The sequence below is a fragment of the Gorilla gorilla genome, chromosome 9 (genome assembly GCF_029281585.2).
Source record: "Gorilla gorilla gorilla isolate KB3781 chromosome 9, NHGRI_mGorGor1-v2.1_pri, whole genome shotgun sequence".
Taxonomy (NCBI): domain Eukaryota; kingdom Metazoa; phylum Chordata; class Mammalia; order Primates; family Hominidae; genus Gorilla; species Gorilla gorilla.
The window spans coordinates 68,753,380-68,773,926 of record NC_073233.2 but is presented as its reverse complement, the minus strand read 5'-3'; the positions used below and the strand labels follow the sequence as shown (position 1 = coordinate 68,773,926).

The window sequence follows — 20,547 nt, the reverse complement described above, 5'->3', positions numbered from 1 at the left end:
TGCCTCACACTTTTCTTTAAATTGGTTCGCTTTTTTGCTGCAATAAATTTATTTGAAAAGGAGCCTGCTATGGTTTGAATGTGTTCCAAAGTTCATGTGTTGGAAATTTAATCCCCCAATGACCTGTGTTGAGAAGTTGGATGTTTAAGAATTGATTAGGGCTGGGCGTGGTGGCTCACGCCTGTAAGCCCAACACTTTGGGAGGCCAAGGCGTGTGGATTACCTGAGGTCAGGAGTCCGAGACCAGCCTGGCCAACATGGTGAAACCCTGTCTGTACTACAAATACAAAAATTAGTTGGGTGTGGTGGCACACGCCTGTAATCCCAGCTACTCAGGAGGCTGAGGCAGGAGAATTGCTTGAGCCTGGGAGGTGGAGGTTGCAGTGAGCTGAGATTGCGCCTCCAGCCTGGCCAACAGAGCGAGACTGTGTCTCAAAAAAAAAAAAAAAAGAAAAGAGTTGATTAGGTCATGAGGAGTCTGCCTTCATGAACGGATTAATGCTGTTATCACAGGGGTGTGTTGGTTATTGCAGAAGTGGTTTTGTCGTAAAAGTGAGAGTTCTGCCGTCCCTCACTCTGTCTCTCGTGCACTCTCTGGCCATGTGACGCCTTCCATTGTGTTATGACGCAGAGAGAAGGCCCTCATCAGATGTGGCCCCTAGATCTTGGGCTTCCCAGCCTGCAGAACTATGAGAAATAAATTTCTTTTTGTTTTAAATTACTCACTCTGTGGTACTTTGTTATAGCAACACAAAACAGAATAAGAGCAAACTTTTACCCTTTCCTGTGAATTTGCTTTTTTACGTCATTAAAGACACCTGATCATAAAAATGTTCACTGCAAATTTTTTTTTTTTTGAAACAGTGTCTTGCTGTGTCACCCAAGCTGGAGTGCAGTGGCGTGATCTCGGCTCATTGCAACCTTCACCTCCTGGGTTCAAGCAATTCTCCCGCCTCAGCCTCCCAAGTTGCTGGGATTACAGGCGCCCACCACCACACCCTGCTAAATTTTTTTGTATTTTTGGTAGAGATGGGGTTTCTCCATGTTGGCCAGGTTGGGTCTTGAACACCTGACCTCAAGTGATCTGCCTGCCTCGGCCTCCCAAACTGCTGGGCATACAGGTGTGAGCCACCGCACCCAGTCCACTGCAGATTTTTGAATGGCAAAAAGTTAGAAACAGAGTGAATGCCCATTCACAGGGGAAACGGCTGAATCAATCATGGTCCATTTACAGCGTGGCATCTTATGCAGCCTTTATAAAGAATGAAATAGACCCAGATGGGTTGGCAGGATTTCCAAGCTGTGTTGAGTAGGAAAAGCAAGATGTAGAGAAGAGAATATAATATGATAATTTTTTGTGAAACAAGGCCAAAAAACCCCCTCTGTGAACTGGTATGATTACAGGAACATGAAGATAAGTGTGGGAGAACACACAGCAGATAATCAAAATGGAAAAATTAAGAGTGGGCTTCAGGGGAAGGGGCCAAGCAGGGCCAGCTCCACAGGCTGGTGGACTGTGCGCAGGGCCCTGTGCTTAGAAGGACCTGGCCCTTGCTTGAATCCTCTGCTGTTGCCATCTTGAAATTCCTCATCATTTGTTGAACCAAAGACCCTGCATCTCCGTTTTGCACCGGGCCCTGCAAATTATGCAGCTGGTCGTGGGACACAGTCACAGCCATGGAAGATACGGGGAGGAAAAGCAAGCAATGAAGGTAAAAGGCTGTACTTCAAAAATCATGTATGATATGATTCTATGTATGTAAAATTAGGTATGTATGTTGATATGAAAAAAATAAGAAGATATTAAAACCTAAAGGGACGATTTATATGACTTGCCTAAAATAGAAGGTAATTGTAAAAACAAGCATACTAAAAATAAAGCCATGTTAGAGATGTTAAAAGACACATCATCGGCCAGGCACGGTGGCTCACGCCTGTAATCCCAGCACTTTGGGAGGCCGAGGTGGGTGGATCACAAGGTCCGGAGTTCGAGACCAGCCTGGCCAATATGGTGAAACCCTGTCTCTACTAAAAATACAAAAGTTAGCCAGGTGTGGTGGTAGGTGCCTGTAGTTCCAGCTACTCGGGAGGCTGAGGCAGAGAATCGCTTGAACCCAGGAGGCAGAGGTTGCAGTGAGCTGAGATCACGCCACTACTACACTCTAGCCTGGGCGACAGAGCAAGACTCCGTCTCAAAAAACAAAAACAAAAAAGATAGATACATCATCATCAGACTATCTGATAGAATCAGAAGGAATGACAGAACATTGAAAAATAATAATTATTTAAACTTTTATTGCCACGTGATTCAGTGTTATTTAATGCTAAGTTCATTTACCACCTGAAGTTATACTGTGTGCCCCTGAAAATCATCTCTAGTTGTGTCCCAAATTCTGGAAAGTGATGAAACAAGACAGGGAAGGGATGGAGGGGAGCGGCTGGTTTCAGAATAGGAGAAGAAAGAGATTGGGAGCGCCGACCCCAGCCCAGGAAGGAGGCGGCTTTTTCAGGCCAGTCCCATGCAGAAGTCCCCGAGTGGGACAGAACCTCCAGTGGGGTAGTGGGAAGAAGACTCCAGTGGAACAGGCTGTGGAGGAGACTGTAAGCACAGGAAGAATGAAGGCACGAAAGGGCCTTGTTGCCTGGAATTTGAGAAAACGGGACACTGATACGCCTGTTGTGTCACCCAGGCCCCTGAGATGTCCCACGGGCATCTGAGAGGTGAGGGACTTGTGGAGAAAGGAGGCATAGACATCAAGGGAAAGCTGTGCCTCCCGCTGGCCAGCCCAGTGTCAGAGCAAGCCTGGTGGGGAAACTTTTAGGAACAACAAGGCACTCCCCAGAATGCTGCCCTGGCCGTGCCCAGTGACCAGTGTCAGGTCAACGCCAGCTACACCTGAGGTTACTTTCTGTCCTCCAGCACTGTCAGAAGTGCTGAGGAAAACACGGTTGCATCCTGAATGCTAGCTGAGTGTATGATGGATGAAGAGATGCTGTACAGAGCCAGAGGCAGGGTGGAAAGGGACGATGGAAACATGGACGTGGAATCTACAAGTGGTGCAGCCAGGTGCATATGTCACCTGCTAGAAGTATAGTTTAAAAAAAAAAAACCAACAGAAAGTGTTTGCAAACACAGATGCCAACAGCCTTAACAACAACAGCAAACCAAGCTCTTTCAATCCAGTAATTCCACATCTGGGAACCTATCCTAAAGAACACTATCTCAAGTACCATACTGCCTGGAGACTAAAGTCCATGCTTTGGAACTAGATGGTTCTAGATTCCCTTTTCCATCCACTGGAGCCCCAGAATGCTGTGATGTGCTGGTTTTTTATTTTTATTTTTATTTTGCCATAGAGTCTCACTCTCCCTCTGTTGCCCAGGCTGGAGTGCAGTGATGCGATCTCGGTTCACTGCCACCTCCACCCTCCTGATTCAAGCGATTCTCCTGCCGCAGCTACTGAGTAGCTGGGGTTACAGGCGCCCGCCACCGTACCTGGCTAATTTTTTTATTTATATTTTTAGTAGAGATGGGGTTTCACTATGTTGGCCATGCTGATCTTGAACACCTGGCTTCAAGTGATCCGCCCACCTCAGGCTCCCAAAGTGCTGGGATTACAGGCGTGAGCCACGGAGCCCGACCCTGTGCTGTTTCTGATAGCATAATAAAAACAAACAAATAAAAACCAACAAATAAAAACCCACCAAAAAAAAATTCAAACTGGAGACAACTGGATTGTCTAAAAGTGATTGGGGGGTTGGTTAGAAAAATAGTAGAGAGGTTTAGTATCTTGCCTAAGATTACACAGCTAGAAAATGGCCAAGCTGGGAATTGAACCCAGGCTGTTAGAAAAATATAGCACATTAAAAATATTTGCCAAAAAAAATTTACAGGGAGTATTTGATGATGTGGGGATAAGTTTATGCCACAGTGTTAAGTGGCTGAAGCAGAATACAGGGTTATGTTATAAGTATGGTTGTGCTCTCCCCTTCAGTCCCCGTCCTCACCCCCCGCCATGTTTTAAGCTTCTGAAGGTTTTCCAGGACCCAGAGAGAGCCCGAGTTCAATCTCCCTTTCTGTCCTCTCACTGCATCCTGAGATTTTTTTTCAAATGGCTGGAGTAAGTTAGACATGTGATTCTCCTTTTTCAATTGTAACTAGTATGAAATCTAAATACAGATTGAATGTTTCTGGTGAAACTTGAGTGTCCAAATTGAGACGTGCTTTAAGTGTTAAGTACAGGTTGTGTTTCAAAGACTTGGTAAGAAGAAAGAATGTAAAGTATCTTATTAAGAATTTTTTTATTGATGTTATGTAGAAATGATATTTTGGATATATTCAGTTAAATCACATATATTATTAAAGTAATTTCATCTGTTTCTTTTTACTTTTTTGAAAAAATGCAGCTGCTAAAAATTTATTTATTTATTTATTTATTATTTTTATTTTATTTTATTTATTTATTTTTTTTTGAGACGGAGTCTCGCTCTATCGCCCAGGCTGGAGGGCAGTGGTATGATCTTGGGCTCACCGCAAGCTCCATCTCCCAGGTTCAAGAGATTCTCCTGCCTCAGCCCCCTGAGTAGCTGGGACTATAGGTATGCACCACCATGCCTGGCTACTTTTTTTATATTTTTAGTAGAGATGGGGTTTCACCATGTTGGCCAGGTTGGTCTTGAACTTCTGATCTCAGGTGATCCACCTGCTTTGGCCTCCCAAAGTGCTGGGATTACAGGCATGAGCCACCATGCCCAGACAAAAATTTAAAATTATAAATGTGGCTCACATATTGACATCAGACAGTGCTGTATGGGGGGAAGGTACCTATGTACCTTACAAGGCCTTGCGTTCAAAGGCCTGGGCTGGAGTCCAGCTCTGTTCCTTATTAGTGGAGTGCGCTTTGGCCAGTCACTTTGCCAGTCTGAGCCTTAGACTGTCATCCATGAACTGGAGTTAATAATGTTTCTCTCAGAAGGCTTTTTGTCAGCAAGTATTTTGTCAGAAATATTGCAAAATCTGAGGCCCAAGGGAAGAGCATCCCCAAGGCCCACGGGAAGGTCAGGCTCCCAGTGCAGCGCGGTGATCTCCGCGATAGTCCAGCTGCTGCTCTGGAGCACTGCCAGGACAGGGCAGGGTGTGCCTCTCTGCAAGACTGGCACCAGGCCCTTGTGACTAGTGTCCCCGAACCTTGGGAGAGGCGTGCTCCCTGCTAACCTGCAGACCACCGTGCATCTTGTGTATGTGTGCCTTTTGTCCCGAGCAGTGATGACAAATGCTACATGAACCCTGGTGGGCCCGCCTCCCGAGGCCCTGGCTCAGACTCCAGGTATTCAAGTGGAGCAGGACTGGTTCAGGGAGCTGTCCAGAAACACTCACCTGCCCCTTGCCCAGTGGCCGGGCAGCTGGACTGGTATTCCTGGTTTGCAGGTTTGAGAAGCAGCCAGATGGACTCCTAGTTTTCTACTCCCAACCCACACTGATGGGAGCAGCTACTTATCTCAGGCATCTGGGGTCCAGAGTGCAGGGGGATAAGGGAAGGATGTTGTGATGCTTCCCACTGCTCTGATAGGGAAAGGGGAGGCCCCAAGGCACGTCAAGCACCCGTCACAAATCTGGCACAGCTCAGCAGTAATGGCTGACATTTATTCAGTATGACTTAATTGTCAAAGCAAGACCACAAGATGGGGAAATTGAGGCACAGAGAGGTTTAGTATCTTGCCTAAGATTACACAGCTAGAAAATGGCCAAGCTGGGAATTGAACCCAGGCTGTCTGCTTGCAGAGGCCACATTCGTAACCACACCACTCCCCGGGGTTGGAATCCAACATCCCGATTTCTGCTTTGGTGATCATGCCAAGGGCGAAAGGCAGGAAGTTTTGACAACCCTGGAGGCTTTCCAAACTCCTTTCTCCTCTGCAAGTGTCAACCAGCACTGAGTTTAGAAATGATAACCCACCCTTCCCCCGCAATGGTGACCCAACTCAGAACCCAAGATCCAGAGACTTATTTCCCAAAAGATCCCAGACTCCAAAGATAAGCAACAACTAGGAAACCTTCCTTCTCCAGGGCAGGGGGTCCTGGGTAGCATGTGTCATCCCACAGCCCTCACAGCAGGGAAAAGATGAGACTTAATAGTCTCACCTCGCACTGCCCCCACCCCTTCCCCACTTGCTCTCAAATATGGGGCTCACTCCAGCACTGTCTAGGGCCTGAGGATGCATCCGCCAATTGGAAGAGGAGGGCCAATGAATTTAGGAGAGGAAGCTCTGAGTGAGAGGGTGCTGGAACTGTCCTAACTATTTTCTTTTTAGAAATGCCCTTGGTATTGTTAATGGTGAGCAATTAATAAAACAACTAGAAAGAAGGGAACGCCTGCAATTCCATTAAAATTAGAAAGATGCCGGCTGGGCCTGGTGGCTCACATCTGTAATCCCAGCACTTTGAGAGGCTGAGGTGGGTGGACTAGCTGAGGTCGGGAGTTCGAGATCAGCCTGGCCAACATGGCGAAATCCAGTCTCTACTAAAAATACAAAAATTAGCTGGGTGTGGTAGTGCATGCCTGTAGTCCCAGCTACTCGGGAGGCTGAGGTAGGAGAATCGCTTGAATCCGGGAGGGGGAGGTTGCAGTGTGCCGAGATTGCAGCACTGCATTCTAGCCTGGGTGACAGACCAAGACTTCATTTAAAAAAAAAAAGAAAGAAACAAAAAAAAAAAGATGCATGCGCTGGCTCATACAAGTAATATAATTCAATTGGGAGGGGATAAATGTGTTCAACCTTTGAGGGGACTTGGACTTGAGAAGGCTGTGACACCCGGTTGGGCTGAGTTTACTTTGTCAAGAAACTGAAGCTGTCACAGGCTCAGTCACACAGTGCTGTCCTAGCCTGCAGAGGTGACTGACTGCAGTGACTAGACCAGCTTATACCCACTTGGCTCTCCAAGGCCAGGAAGGCTAGAGTGACTTCTCTCCCCTGGCGCCCAAAGGAAAGTCAGCAGTTTGGTGCTTTGGTATTATTTTACATGTACACTTATCTCCTAAATACCTGTCCCAGTTCCTAGCACGTGGAACAAGTTCAGCAAGTGTTAATGAAACGGAACATAGATCGGTAATAAACTCATTTCTCAGCTTTCAGGAGAACTTGGCTCATGTGCTTTCATTTTCTTGAGAGAGAAAGAGAAAGAGAGTGAGTATTATTTGGTATTATGTTACAGGATTTTGGTTTGTTTTCACACTCCCCAGTTATACCACAGCAGGGCTTGGGGACACAAATAAAACAATTCACTCAATTGACAGAGACGGATGGAAGTTAAGGCTCAAAGAGTCCCAGCCCCAGAGGACTGCAGTCAGGTCAAAGAAATTCGGCTTTTTTTTTTTTTTTTTGCAGGGGTGTTGGGGAGAGGATGAGTCTCACTCTGTTGCCCAGGCTGGACTGCAGTGGCACAATCTCGGCTTACTGCAACCTCCACCTCCTAGGTTCAAGCAATTCTCCTGCCTCAGCCTCCTGAGTAGCTGGGACTACAGGTGCGTGCCACCACGCCTGGCTAATTTTTTGTATTTTACTAGAGACGGGGTTTCACCGTGTTGCCCAGGCTGGTCACAAACTCCTAAGCTCAAGCAATCCCCCTGCCTCAGCCTCCCAAAGTGCTGGGATTACAGGCATGAGCCACTGCGCCCGGCCAGAAATTCAGCCTTTTTACCTCTCTTTTGCCCCCATGTCACAGGACAGATGATGTTCACCTGCATGATACCTTCCATGCATGCCCAGGTTTCATCTCCCCTCCTCTCTGTCACCAAATCCAAGGGGAAGTAAAAGACAACGTTTCGGGGCCGGGCGCGGTGGCTCACGCCTGTAATCCCAGCACTTTGGGAGGCCGAGGCGGGCGGATCACGAGGTCAGGAGATCGCCATCCTGGCTAACACGGTGAAACCCCGTCTCTACTAAAAATACAAAAAATTAGCCGGGCGTGGTAGTGGGCGCCTGTAGTCCCAGCTACTCGGGAGGCTGAGGCAGGAGAATGGCGTGAACCCGGGAGGTGGAGCTTGCAGTGAGCCGAGATCGCGCCACTGCACTCCAGCCTGGGCGACAAAGCAAGACTCCGTCTCGAAAAAAAAAAAAAAAAAAAAAAAAAGACAACGTTTCCTACTTGCCTCTGTAAAAAACTTAAAAGATAAGATCAACATGACTTAATAGGCTTTGAGGTATGTTCAATTGCTGGGACTCCCCCTCCTCTCCCAAGAAAGTGAGAGGGCGTGAGCCACGTTCTCCTGAAAGCTGAGAAATGAGTCTGTTGCCAGCCTGCATTCAGTTCCATGAACATCTGCTGAACTTGTTGCATATGCTGGGAACTGGGGCAGGTATGATATGAGGGAGATGAGTGTGAGCGGGATGATAGAGGGAGCAGGAGATCCCAGGCACCAATTCATCTGGGTAACAGCCTCCATTCTCGGGAAATTCGTCTTTCATGACTTAGACAGGGACTCTGGGGACAGACAGAACAGTGATCTAAACCCATCTCTGCTGATTACTGGCTGTGTGACCTAGGGAAAGTCACTGAGCCCAGCTAGGTTTCATCTTTAACCTGGCACTGGGCATGATAAATGAGCCAAACAGAAGAAGAGTGCACGGGTGGGTGATCTTCGTAAAACGCTTAGGACGCGGTATATGGTAGCTGCTGTTGTTATTATCCTCCAACCTGAGGCTTTCATCCCTTTTCTCTCGTTTGGCCCTTGGTAGCTATGGGACGGTAGCTGGCTATTGATTCTACGTTCCATACCAGGCAGAAAGATGACTCTGACAGCTCCTTAGCCTTCTTTTCTGCAAGGGGGTGATTCTGGTTCTCTGAAGGCTGCATTCTCTCCTCCTCACTCCTCGCCTTTCTTGTGAACCTTATCTGAGGTGCTGCAGACTCACAACTTGGCTGCACCCTTCCCCGGCTTTGCAAACATCCAGTGTTCCTAGAGAGGAGATGTGGGCTGTAGTTGCTGTGGTAACAGGAGTTCCTCTAAAAGAAGAGGCTCCTGGGGTCCTGGCTCCAAGGCTGGCTCAGGCTCCCGTGCCAGACCGTGCCTTCTTTCCAGCTACCAGGTGGTAAAATGAGAAGGTCCCATGGAGGGTTGCAAGCAGCTCAGTAAAATCCCAAGGGATAAGAGTAGGGATTTGGCTCCAAGAGACCACAGCAGGCCAGAAACACTGGCATGTCACCAGCCCCATCTTCTTGATCCCCTGCCAGACTTTAGACCACTGAGAGGAGGAGAAGAATGTTCAGGTGCTTCTTTTCTTTATTTATTTTAATTTTAATTTTTTAATTTTTTTTTATTTTTGGAGACGGAGTCTCACACTGTCGCCGAGGCTGGAGTGTAGTGGCACGATCTTGGTTCACTGCAACCTCTGCCTCCCAAGTTCTAGTGATTCTCCTGCCTCAGTCCCCCTAATAGCTGGGATTACAGGTGCACGCCACCATGCCCGGCTAATTTTTGTATTTTTAGTAGAGACGGGGTTTCACCATGTTGGCCAGGCTGGTCTTGAACTCCTGACCTCAGGTAGTCTGCTCGCCTTGGCCTCCCAAAGTGCTGGGATTACAGGTGTGAGCCACGGCGCCCGGCCCTCAGGTCCCTCTTTTAGAATTCCCATTCAGTAGGTCTTGGTTGGGAAAAAACCATCTACCACATCATAGGCATCAGAAAGAACACTGGATTGAAATTAAACATGCCTGGGCTAGAAACCCAGCTTCCTCCTTACTATAGTGTGACCCTGGGCGAATCTCTTCATATGCCCCACTTGCCTCCCTCACCTCATAGTTATTAAAAAAAAAAGGAAAAAAAAGCCTCACAAGCTGGGCACAGTGGTTCACCCTTGTAATCCCAGCACTTTCAGTGGCTGAGGCAGGAGGATTGCTTGAGGCCAGGAGTTTGAGAACAGCCTGGGCAACATAGTGAGACCCTATCTCTACAAAATAAATTTAAAAATAAAAAAATGAGGCTGGGTGCTGTGGCTCACGCTGTAATCCCAGCACTTTGGGAGGCCAAGGTGGGTGGATTGCTTGAGCACAGGAATTTGAGACCAGCTTAAGCAACAAGGAAAAACCTTGTCTCTACCAAAATTCAAAAAATTAGCTGGGCATGGTGGTGTGCACCTGTGGTCCCAGCTAGTCGAGAGGCTGAGGTTGGATCACTTGGGCCTAGGAGTTTGAGGCTGCAGTGAGCCAAGATGGTGCCACTGCACTCCAGCCTGGGCAACAGAGGGAGATCCTTTGTCTCTCTCTCTCTCTCTCTCTAGATATATATACATATATATATATATACATATATATGAATAAGTAAATAAATAAATTAGCTGGACACATGCTTGTAATTCTAGCTACTGAGGAGGCTGAGGCAGGAGGATCACTTGAGCCCAGGAGTTCGAGGTTGCAGTAAGCTATGATCATCACTGCACTCCAGCCTGGGCAACAGGGTGAGATTCCACCTCTAAAATGAAAACGAAACAAAAACCTCACAGGGCTAAGGAAAGATTACCAAAAAACCCCCCAATACCTGGCCCATGGCAAATGCCCAAGATCTTGTGGAATCAATGACTATACCTGCAAATACGTGAAAGATGAATATGTGTGCATATATGTATCGTAGATGGAAAAAACAGATGAAAAACAACATATTCAGGATGATCATAGCCTTATGGATATAGTGCATAGAAAAATGGCTGATGAGGCCAAACGCAGGGCTCAAGCCTGTAATCCCAGCACTTTGGGAGGCCGAGGCGGGCGTATCACCTGAGGTTGGGAGTTCAAGATCAGCCTGACCAACATGGAGAAGCCCTGTCTCTACTAAAAATACAAAACAATTAGCCAGGCATGGTGGCGCATGCCTGCAATCCTAGCTACTCGAGAGGCTGAGGCAGGAGAATCGCTTGAACCCAGGAGGTGGAGGTTGCGGTGAGCCGAGATTTAGCCATTGCACTCCAGCCTGGACAACAAGAGTGAAACTCTGTCTCAAAAAAAAAAGAAAAGAAAAAGAAAAAGAAAAGAAAAGAAAGAAAGAAAGAAAAGGAAATGGCTGATGATACCTCATAGATTTCAAGAGGCTCATACCTTGATCTGAAAGCTATACCCTTTTGTATAAATTATAGAAAAAATTGTTCACATGCAGATGTGTGCAGGGATACTTTCTGCAGAACTGTTTGTAACAGAAGAAAATTAGAAGTACTCTAACCATCCATCAGCTGGAAATAAACAGACTGTATTGTATCATAGGCTGGATTATTCCATTGCAGGAATGAACTAGATGCATATCTATCCACTTGGTTAGATTTTGAAAACAAGGAGAAAAGTATAATAAGTTTCAGAACAATATGTCCAGTAGGGTACAATTTACATAAAATATAGTACATGTCTCAACACCATCCATTGTGTATGGAGACATTTTTTGTGTAATAGGAGTATAAAAATGTGGGAGAAAAGGGTACACACACCACACTTTGGAGTGTGTGTTCTAGGGAGGAAAGGATAAGAATTATTTCAACAGTATCTGTATGGTTTTCTTTCTTATTAATATAGATCTGAGCAAATACGACAAAAGTGTAAACATTTTCTAAGTCTGGGTGGTGAGGACGCATTGGGTTCATTAAAACATTCTCAGGCCAGGCGTGGTGGCTCATGCCTGTAATCCCAGCACTTTGGAAGGCCGAGGCAAGTGGATCACTTGAGATCAGGAGTTCAAGACCAGTGTGACCAACATGGTGAAACCCCATCTCTACTGAAATACAAAAATTAGCCGGGTGTGGTGGTGTGTGCCTGTAGTCCCAGCTACTCGGGAGGCTGAGACAGGAGAATCACTTGAACCCAGGAGGCAAAGGTTGCAGTGAGCCGAGATTGCACCACTGCACTCCAGCCTGGGTGACAGAGCGAGACACCATCTCAAAAACAAATAAACAAATAAACAAACCTCATTCTCAATGCATTTCTGTATGTTTGCAATATTCCTCTCTAACAAAATGTCTGGAAGATTCTACAAGAGGCTAGTAACAACAGTTATCTTTGAAGGTAGCTATTGATAAATTTTTAAATTTTTCTGTTTTTGTATTTTCTAAATTCTGTACTATTTTTACTAAATACAATTTTAGTAAAATAAAATAAAACAATAAAAACAAAAAATTTTAAAATAAAAGCATATATGAAAAACCTTTGTAAATTGTCTGAGTCATATCAATGCACCCTGCCAACAATTCTTGCGCCTTTCTCTGGGTAAGAAAGCCATGGGTTTTTATAGTTTTAAATTCTTGAATCTCCTTAACAATGCTCAGAAGTAAGCACTGTTATTATCACTACCGTGCAGGCAGGTAGTGCAGGGGAAATGTAGGATTCAAGAGACAAGGAACTTTCTGGGACAATAGAGCCCCTAAGAGGCAGAGCAGGGATTTGAACCCAGAAAGAGGGTTTCCTGGGCTCTGATAAACACCTCAGGGTGTGCTGTGAATGCTCAACAAATTCTAGTTACTCTTATTATTAACGGAAGTCCCTAGAACTCACTTCACCTCCCGCAGCATTTCTTGAGCCATGCTGCGCTCTGCCGTGGAAAGTAAAGGTAATAGAGCCCGTGGTCCAGCCTGGAGGCCAGATGTTAAGAGCTGACTCGAATCTTGTCTCTCTGAGGTAGGTGCAGAGGCAGGAGACATGCTGAGGAACCTGGAGGAGGGACAGAGCTGCTCTGCAAGTGGTGGGGCTGGTGAGTGAGTCCAGGAAGGTATTGCCGGGGAGGTGCCCTTTGGGCCAGGACTTCAAAGTCAAGGAGCATTTCGCTGAGGCAAGGGAAGCAGATCCACATTTCCCGAGGACTTCCTCTGTGCCGAGTGCTTCCTCTGTGCTGAGTGCTTTACAGACGTTGCCTCATGGCTACCTTGTGAGGAGATGCTATTATGAAACCCATTTTACAGACAAAGAGGCTCAGAGAAATTAAGTTCCTAGCCCACGGTCACATAGCCTGGCATTGATAGAGCCAGAATTCAAATCCAAATTTGAATTTGTTCCCCAGATTCACTCTTTCTATTCTTCAGGCGCCCTCAACAAGTAGCAAGAGTTAAGAAGGCATTCTAGGGAGAGGGCACAGCTCGAGCAAACACCTGGAGGTGGGACAGAAGCTGGTGGGCCAGGCTAGACACTCAAGGTATTATATTCAAGAATAGAATTCCCCAGAGCATGACCCTCTGTGCAAAGGCTGGGCTAGGTTTCTGCAGGCTGGAGGAGGGGAGTGAAGGCTGAAACTGCTGAGCTCTCAGCGATTTTCCAGGGGGCCTGCCCCCACCCACTGGCTCTCAGGAGGGGCCCTGGTTCTAGGTCTCCCAGAGCTGCAGCAGAAGCAGTTTTAGCTTGTGTGTGGGCAAGGGGTGAAAATCCTCCCCGCTCCAAGGGGTGATGCTGAGACCTTTCCAGGGTGGCCTAAAGCCCCCTAAGAGAAGGCCCCCTTGAGATCGGACATCCAGAAGCCATCAGACATCATCAGCAACCATCCTTGGAAGGAAACACAGCCTCTCCCGAGCAGGTGGGAGTGTAGGCTGGGCTGGGACCAGAAAGTCTCCTTGGGGTGTCAGGGACCGGCCCTGGCAACTACGCTCACCAGACACATGTCCTGTGCCCATCCATGTCCTAACAACAGCCCCCTCCTCACCTACCACTCACCTCCTCTCTTTAAATAAATCCAGATTCAAAGAGAAGCTGGGGGAGGCACCAGGGATGTTCAGACTAATGCTTTGTGGCCACCTTGTGTCCTTAACAGCTGGGGGCTGACAGCGGCCAATGGCCATGTGGATCTATGTGGCTCAGAGTGCCAGTGGATTCAGGAATTCAAATTCAGGAAAAAAATATGGGTTCCTTGGAAGGAAGGTAACATCTGAATGCCCACCGTGTGCCCCAGCTTTATGTATACAGCACGCACTCTCTTATTCATCTCCATGAGGAGCCTGTGAAGGCTCAGTTTTCCAGATGAGAAAACTGAGGCTCCGTGGCATGAAATGACTTGCCCAAGGCCACAGTTGCTAAGAGTTGGAGCCAGACTTCCAGTCTCTCTAATCTGATCTCATACCCTCAGCTCTCAGCCCATACGACTGTCCCCTACTCCTCTCCACAAGTCACTTACAGGATGCTTCTGAGGTGGCTCAAAGTCCTTTTGAGTTCCCATCTATCTTAACCCTTGGTCAGGGAGATGCCACTCATTCATTCCATTCTCTCAGCTAGGCTCTGGGCCAAGCCCCATGCCCTGGTGGAGGATACAGATGCACTCGTGGTTGATTATGATCAGTTATAAATGCTATCCTTGGGCTTGGAACTAAGTACTCTGGAAAAAAACAGAGTTAGGAGGGAATAACTGACTCCAAGGAACAGGGGACAATTGGGAAGGGTTTTAGAGGATGAGTAGGAGTTCTCAGGGGTAAGAAATCAATGGAAAGATACCTCTTTCCAGGCCTTTGCCAAATAACCTGAGAGATCTAACTTGCATCTCTCCAGAGGATGAGTGGGCTAGGAGGAGAGATTAAGTAGGGCAGTGACCCACCTCTTTCTCCATACCCCCCCACCATACACACACACCACACACACATACATACATGTACACACACACACCCTACACACACTACATACATTGCTATGAGTTGTTGAATTGTTCCCCTCCTCTTAAAACAGTCCTAATTTCCAGTACCCCAGAATGTGAGCTTATTTGGAAATAGGGTCTTTATAGAGGCAATCAAGTTAGCATGAGGCCATCAGGGCAGGCCCCAATTCAATATGACTGTTGTCCTCACAGAAGGGGGAAATTTGGACACAGGCACATGCACATAAGGAGAACGCCATTTTAAGATAAGGCGGAGATTGGGGCAATGTTTCTATAAGTCAAGAAATGCCCAAGATTGCCAGCAAGCCACCAGAAGCTCAGAAGAGAACAGCTTCTCAGAAGGAACCAGTCCCACTGACTCTTTGATCTTGGACTTTGAGCCTCCAGAACTGTGAGACAATACATTTCTGGTTTTTTTGTTTTTGTTTTTGTTTTTTTTTTGAGATGGAGTCTCGCACTGTTGCCCAGGCTGGAGCGCAGTGGTGCCATCTCGGCTCACTGCAACCTCTGCCTCCCAGGTTCAAGCGATTCCCTTGCCTGAGCCTCCTGAGTAGCCGGGATTACAGGCGCGTGCCACCTCACCCGACTAATTTTTGTATTTTTAGTAGAGACGGGGTTTCACCACGTTGGCCAGGCTGGTCTTGAACTCCTGACCTCAGGTGATCTGCCCGCCTCAGCCTCCCAAAGTGCAGGGATTACAGGTGTGCGCCATGGCGCCAGGGAGAGACAATACATTTCTGTTGCCCTGGCCACTCAGTTTGTTGCAGCAATTCTAATAAACTAAACCACAGGTGTACCTGCAACAAAAGCTGCCTCCGGGGCAGAAGGTGGGAGCTGAGAAGAGCTTCTAGGGCATTCTGGATTAGGGGCGTTGAGAGCGGGGGAAGGAACCCGTAAGAGGGAGAGATGTGTCCCTCTTTCACTTCCAGATGCCGTAGAGTCTACAAACCCACAAATGTTTCTCGGAACTGAATTTCAACGCTATGTTGACATGGTTAGGGCTGAGGCAGCCCCCACAGACACAGGTGATTAAAAGTTCCATAGAGATCCTCAGGGAAGGCTTTAGCATCTACCTAGGACGCTAAAGCTGAAGGGTGACATGGCCACACCCATTTTACCTCAGAGAGCTTTGGGAACTTGCCCAAGGTCATGGCGGAAGTGGTGGAGCCTGGAGTCAAGGCTGGTCTCAGAGCCACCTGACAAGTGTGGATCAACACCAGCCCGGCACCCATCAGCCACCCACCTTCCTGCTGGTGAGACTGAAGGCCCGTGACGCTCCACAGACTCAAAAACTTCCTCCTTCAAGAACGAACAGCCGGGTTGTGTGAAGGTGCTGGCTGAGACTTCTTTTCTCTCTTTGCATTCCTTCTAATGTGGTTGTTATAACGTTTTTACAATAAGGATGACTAATGTTTACATCACATCTGAATTTTCAGCTAGCATTGGGTGGGAGTGATACCGAGGGTGAGTAGAACGGAGAGCAGCTATTACCAGGACCTTGGGTAAGTCCTTGCCCCGTTCCAAGGCCTCAGTTTCTCCATGGTTAAATGGGTGGGCTGGGCCTGTCAAATCCTTCCACCAGTTAGCAAAATGCTTCTCAAATCAGGTCTGAGTCAGAAAGACAATTTAATATATAATATTAAATGGAACTGAATCATGCAGTAAACAAATTATTCCTTTTCCAATTTTTCTGTCCGACTGCATTAAGGAGAAAGTCTCATTGTGCTGCTACTGAGTCTTTAACACCTAACACTTTTTGTTAAATTTTATTTTTGCAGAGATGGGGACTTGCAATGTTGCCCAGGATGCTCTTGAACTCCTGGGCTCAAGCAACCTGCCTGTCTTGGCCTCCCAAAGTGCTGGCATGACAGGCATCAGCCACTGTGCCTGGCCACCTAACACTTTTTAATGAATGGAGAGACAGCTCATGCTTGGACGGCAGGCTATTTAATGACACTTTTGGTTTCAGTGTTTTCTTTGTTTATATATATATATTCTATTTACTTAAGTAGTATTGGTTTGAGATACGTGATAGTGATAGAAGATTTCTAAGTTCAAATAAACTTAAGTTTATAAAAGGAGAGGGTGGCCGGGTGCGGTGGCTTATACCTGTAATCCCAGCACTCTGGGAGGCTGAGACGGGCAGATCACCTGAGGCCAGGAGTTTGAGACCAGCCTGGCTAACATGGCGAAACCCCGTCTCTACTAAAAATACAAAAATTAGCCAGGCAATGGTGGTGCATGCCTGTAATCCCAGCTACTTGGGAGGCTGAGGCAGGAGAATCACTTGAACCCGGGAGGCAGAGGTTGCAGTGAGCCAAGATGGCACCATTGCACTCCAGCCTGAGCGACAAGAGCGAAACTCAGTCTCAAAAAAAAAAAAAAAAAAAAAAAAAAAGGAGTGGGTGCAAGCTTCGGCAGTACATATACGAAAACTGGAATAATACAGAGAAGATTAGAATGACCCCTGTACAGGTATGACACGTGAATTCGTGAAGCGTTCTATATCTTTGTTTAAAAAAAGAAGAAAAAAAGGAGTTGATGTACAAAATTCTTAAGTAATTGTATATGCATGAAGGGCAAATGAAATCACATCCTTCTACACCTAAAACTCTCTGATGAGCTCCCATTTCCCTTGGATTAATTCCAAACCCTATGATCTATGCCCTCAAGCCCTGCCAGCCTCTCCAACTCCATCTCCTTCACTCCTCCATCAGTCTGAAATCAATCTCATTCCTGCCTCAGGGCCTCTGCCCCTGCTCCTCCCCCTGACGGGAATGTCCTCTCCCTGATCTCAGCATTCCCAGCTTATCTCATCACTCAGGTCTATATCCCCTCCGAGGTTCTGCCTGTGTCTCCAGTGCAACTGCTCTCAGTCCCCTTACTTTGCCTGATTTCCCTTGGTGCACATATCCCTCTCTGAAATGATACTATTTTAAAAATGTGTTTACGTTTTTGGTCTATTTTCCCTATTAGAATAGAAGCTTCTTGAAGACCGGGACTTTGTCCCGTATCCTCAGTGGCTGAAAAAAAGTGCCTAACACATAATAGTAGCTCAACAAATGAATGGCAAAATTGTAAAGATGGAGGGAGAACTAGCCCTAAGGTGGAGAGGTGCTGACCCAGACTCCAGTATCCGAGGCGGGGCAAGACAGCAGCCACCAGAGGCACAGTGGAAAGGGAGCTCAAACCTTGGCCTCATTAGTACCAGCCTGCCATGCACTGAGCCACCTGCCTCCCTCCCACTGAGGCAGCAAAGAGAGCCGAGTCAGCAACTATTAATCAAGAAGGAATGGCGGAATTATAATATCACCACCAGGTAACCATCCTTATAATAACTGATTCCGGCAAGAATCAACAATAATGTTACAACTAGTGGGCAAAGGTTTGAGGAAGAGTAAGATATTTACATATTCTCAAAGAATCTACCCACAAGATACATGTTAATTACAAAGGAGGAAATTATCTTTACAGCAGAGAAATCTAGCAGACAACACCTTAGCCAAGCAAGTTAGACCACTGGAGAGGGGACATGGAGAGCCCACGTGCCTCCTGATATGATTCACTGGGAAGGACAAAACGTGCTTCTGTGATATTCCTGCCAAAGAGGCATGACTTAAATGGAACCATGAAGAACCATCAGACAACCCAGATGAGGGCCGTTTTACAGAATAATAACTGCTTCTATGCTTCAGAAAGATCAATGACATGAAAGAGAAAGAAAATCTGAGAAATCATTCCAGATTCAAGGAGAATAGAGAGACGAGAATTAAACGCAGCATACTGAACAAAATTTTCTTTTGTCTTAGAAGATATTATTGGAACCATTGGCAAAATCTGAATAAATTCTGTCGATTATCCAATAGAATTGTATCAGCATTAATTATCTGGTTTTGATAAGTACACTGTGGTTATGTAAGAAAATGTCCGTATGTAAAAAAAAAAAACACACACACACACACACATTGGGGTATTTAGGAGAAAGGGACGTTACAACCTTCTCTCAAACAGTTTAGGGGGAAAGCAATAGAAAAACAGACACATGGACAGGAAATAATAAAGCAAATGTGGAAAATTGTTAGCAGTTGGAGAGTCTGAGGGAAGAGCATGGGGAAATTCTTTGTATTGTTCTTGCAACTTCTCAGTAAGTCTGAAATTAGCCTGAAATTAAAAGTTAAGTGAAAAAACAGGCCAGGTGCAGTGGCTCGCGTCTGTAATCCCAGCACTTTGGGAAGCTGAGGCAGGAGGGTCTCTTGAGGTCAGGAGTTAAAGACCAGCCTGACCAACATGGTGAAACCCCGTCTCTACTAAAAATACAAAAACTGGCGTGGTGGTGCGGGACTGTAGTCCCAGCTACTCGGGAGGCTGAGGCACGAGAATCGCTTGAACCTGGGAGGTGGAGGTTGCAGTGAGCCGAGATCACACCACTGCACTCCAACCTGGGCAACAAGAGTGAGAATCCATCAAAAAAAAAAAAAAAAAAAAAAAAAAAGTTAAGTAAAAAAACAAAGAGGAGGCAGAGCCTGAGGACTGGAGGAGCCGTTGGAGGGTCTGGGCAGAGTAGCTGCATGAAGCCAGCATGTCACTGCCCAGGGTCACCTGTGTTCATGTCAGACCATGTCAGGCCACACTGGGCCATAGCAGTCCCCCGCATTCTCTCTAGGGGTGGGGGTGGGGAGTTAGTTAAGCCTGTGCCTGGTTCACACAGGCCCCGCCATGCCCTGCTGGGCAGTGTGGGAAGAGGCCCTGGAAAGAGTCCCTGCAGACTGGGCTTCTCAGCCCTGCTCCAAGACCCTGGGGCATGTCGTTCCCCACTTCGCACCTCACTTTCCTCCTCTGACAAACAGGAGATGGCTGGCAGCTCGCTGGGGTTTCTTCCAGCTCAGACACTGTCATATTTCTAGAATCCCATCCCGGCAAAGCAACATATTTCTCCAAGGAGCTGAATCCATTTGGCAACTGTGCATCCTTTAGTTTGGTTGAAGGACGGAGGGAGGGAAAACGAGAGCACACCAAGTGGAGTGGGGAACGGGCCTCCTCCAGGCCTGGGGGGCTTCCTCAGCTCTGTCTCCCCGCGCCCGCCTGCTCCCAGGCACCCCTCCTGAAAGAGGTGAACACCCTAGCAAAAAGGGTACTGAAGTGCAGATAAAAATCCTCCCTCCAAACCCCAGTGACCAGAAGTGACTCTGCTCCCAGCTCTGTCAGCCACTGGCGGCGTTACTTAAGCTCTTGGGCTTCAGTCTGTCCTTCTGTAAAATGAACAGAGTCACGCTTGGCTTTGCATCTGACTCCGAGGACACAGTGACTTCATCTCTGCCTTCTCCCTGTCACAGGGCTCAGTACATGACTCCAAGTCAGCAGTGAGGTCCTCAGATGGGACCCCCAAGAAGCCCCTAGCCCCAAGGCCCCTCTTCACTCTTACAGCCTGTGTCCCCACATGACCCTGGTCCCCAGCCCCATGCATAGACACCCCGCCGCCAACCCAGGCATCTGCTGTCCCCAGCCCCATGCACAGACCGCCCCCCACCCAGGCATCTGCTGTCCCCAGCCCCATGCACAGAACCCCCCCCCCCGCCACCCTGGCATCTGCTGGCACCTCCTGGAGACCTCAGCCCAGCTCAGGGTCCTGATGGAGATTGGGGGTGGCCTGGACACTTATTGGCCGGAGTTTTGAGTGTGCCCCCACCCCCTAGCACACGGTGGAGACCCAGGGGCACCCTTCCATACAAGGGAAAACAGGGGACCACATTCCTATGACAGGGCCATCTCCCTATCTCTCAGCATCTCCCAGGGACCAGAGACCCAGCCCCGGAGCTTCCTCCTCAGCCCTGCATCCTGCCTCCTGGCCTCTCTCAGCCGCCATTTTCAGGCAGAAGGCGTTCGGGCTGCAGGAGCCTACAAAATGGAGGGTGGGAACGTGGGCTTCCCTCTGCCTCCCTCTGTTGTA

General features: G+C 47.5%; 1 protein-coding gene and 1 non-coding gene across 3 annotated transcripts in view; one reads left to right on the top strand and one right to left on the bottom strand.

Annotated features, from left to right (window-relative positions):
- Positions 1 to 20,547, bottom strand: part of CD6 (CD6 molecule) — a 47,503-nt gene that overhangs the window by 16,956 nt on the left and 10,000 nt on the right. The window lies entirely within an intron of this gene.
- LOC115936321 (U6 spliceosomal RNA) lies at positions 17,006 to 17,112 on the top strand. Its single transcript, XR_004071823.2, has one exon. It is a non-coding gene; the product is annotated as a U6 spliceosomal RNA (small nuclear RNA).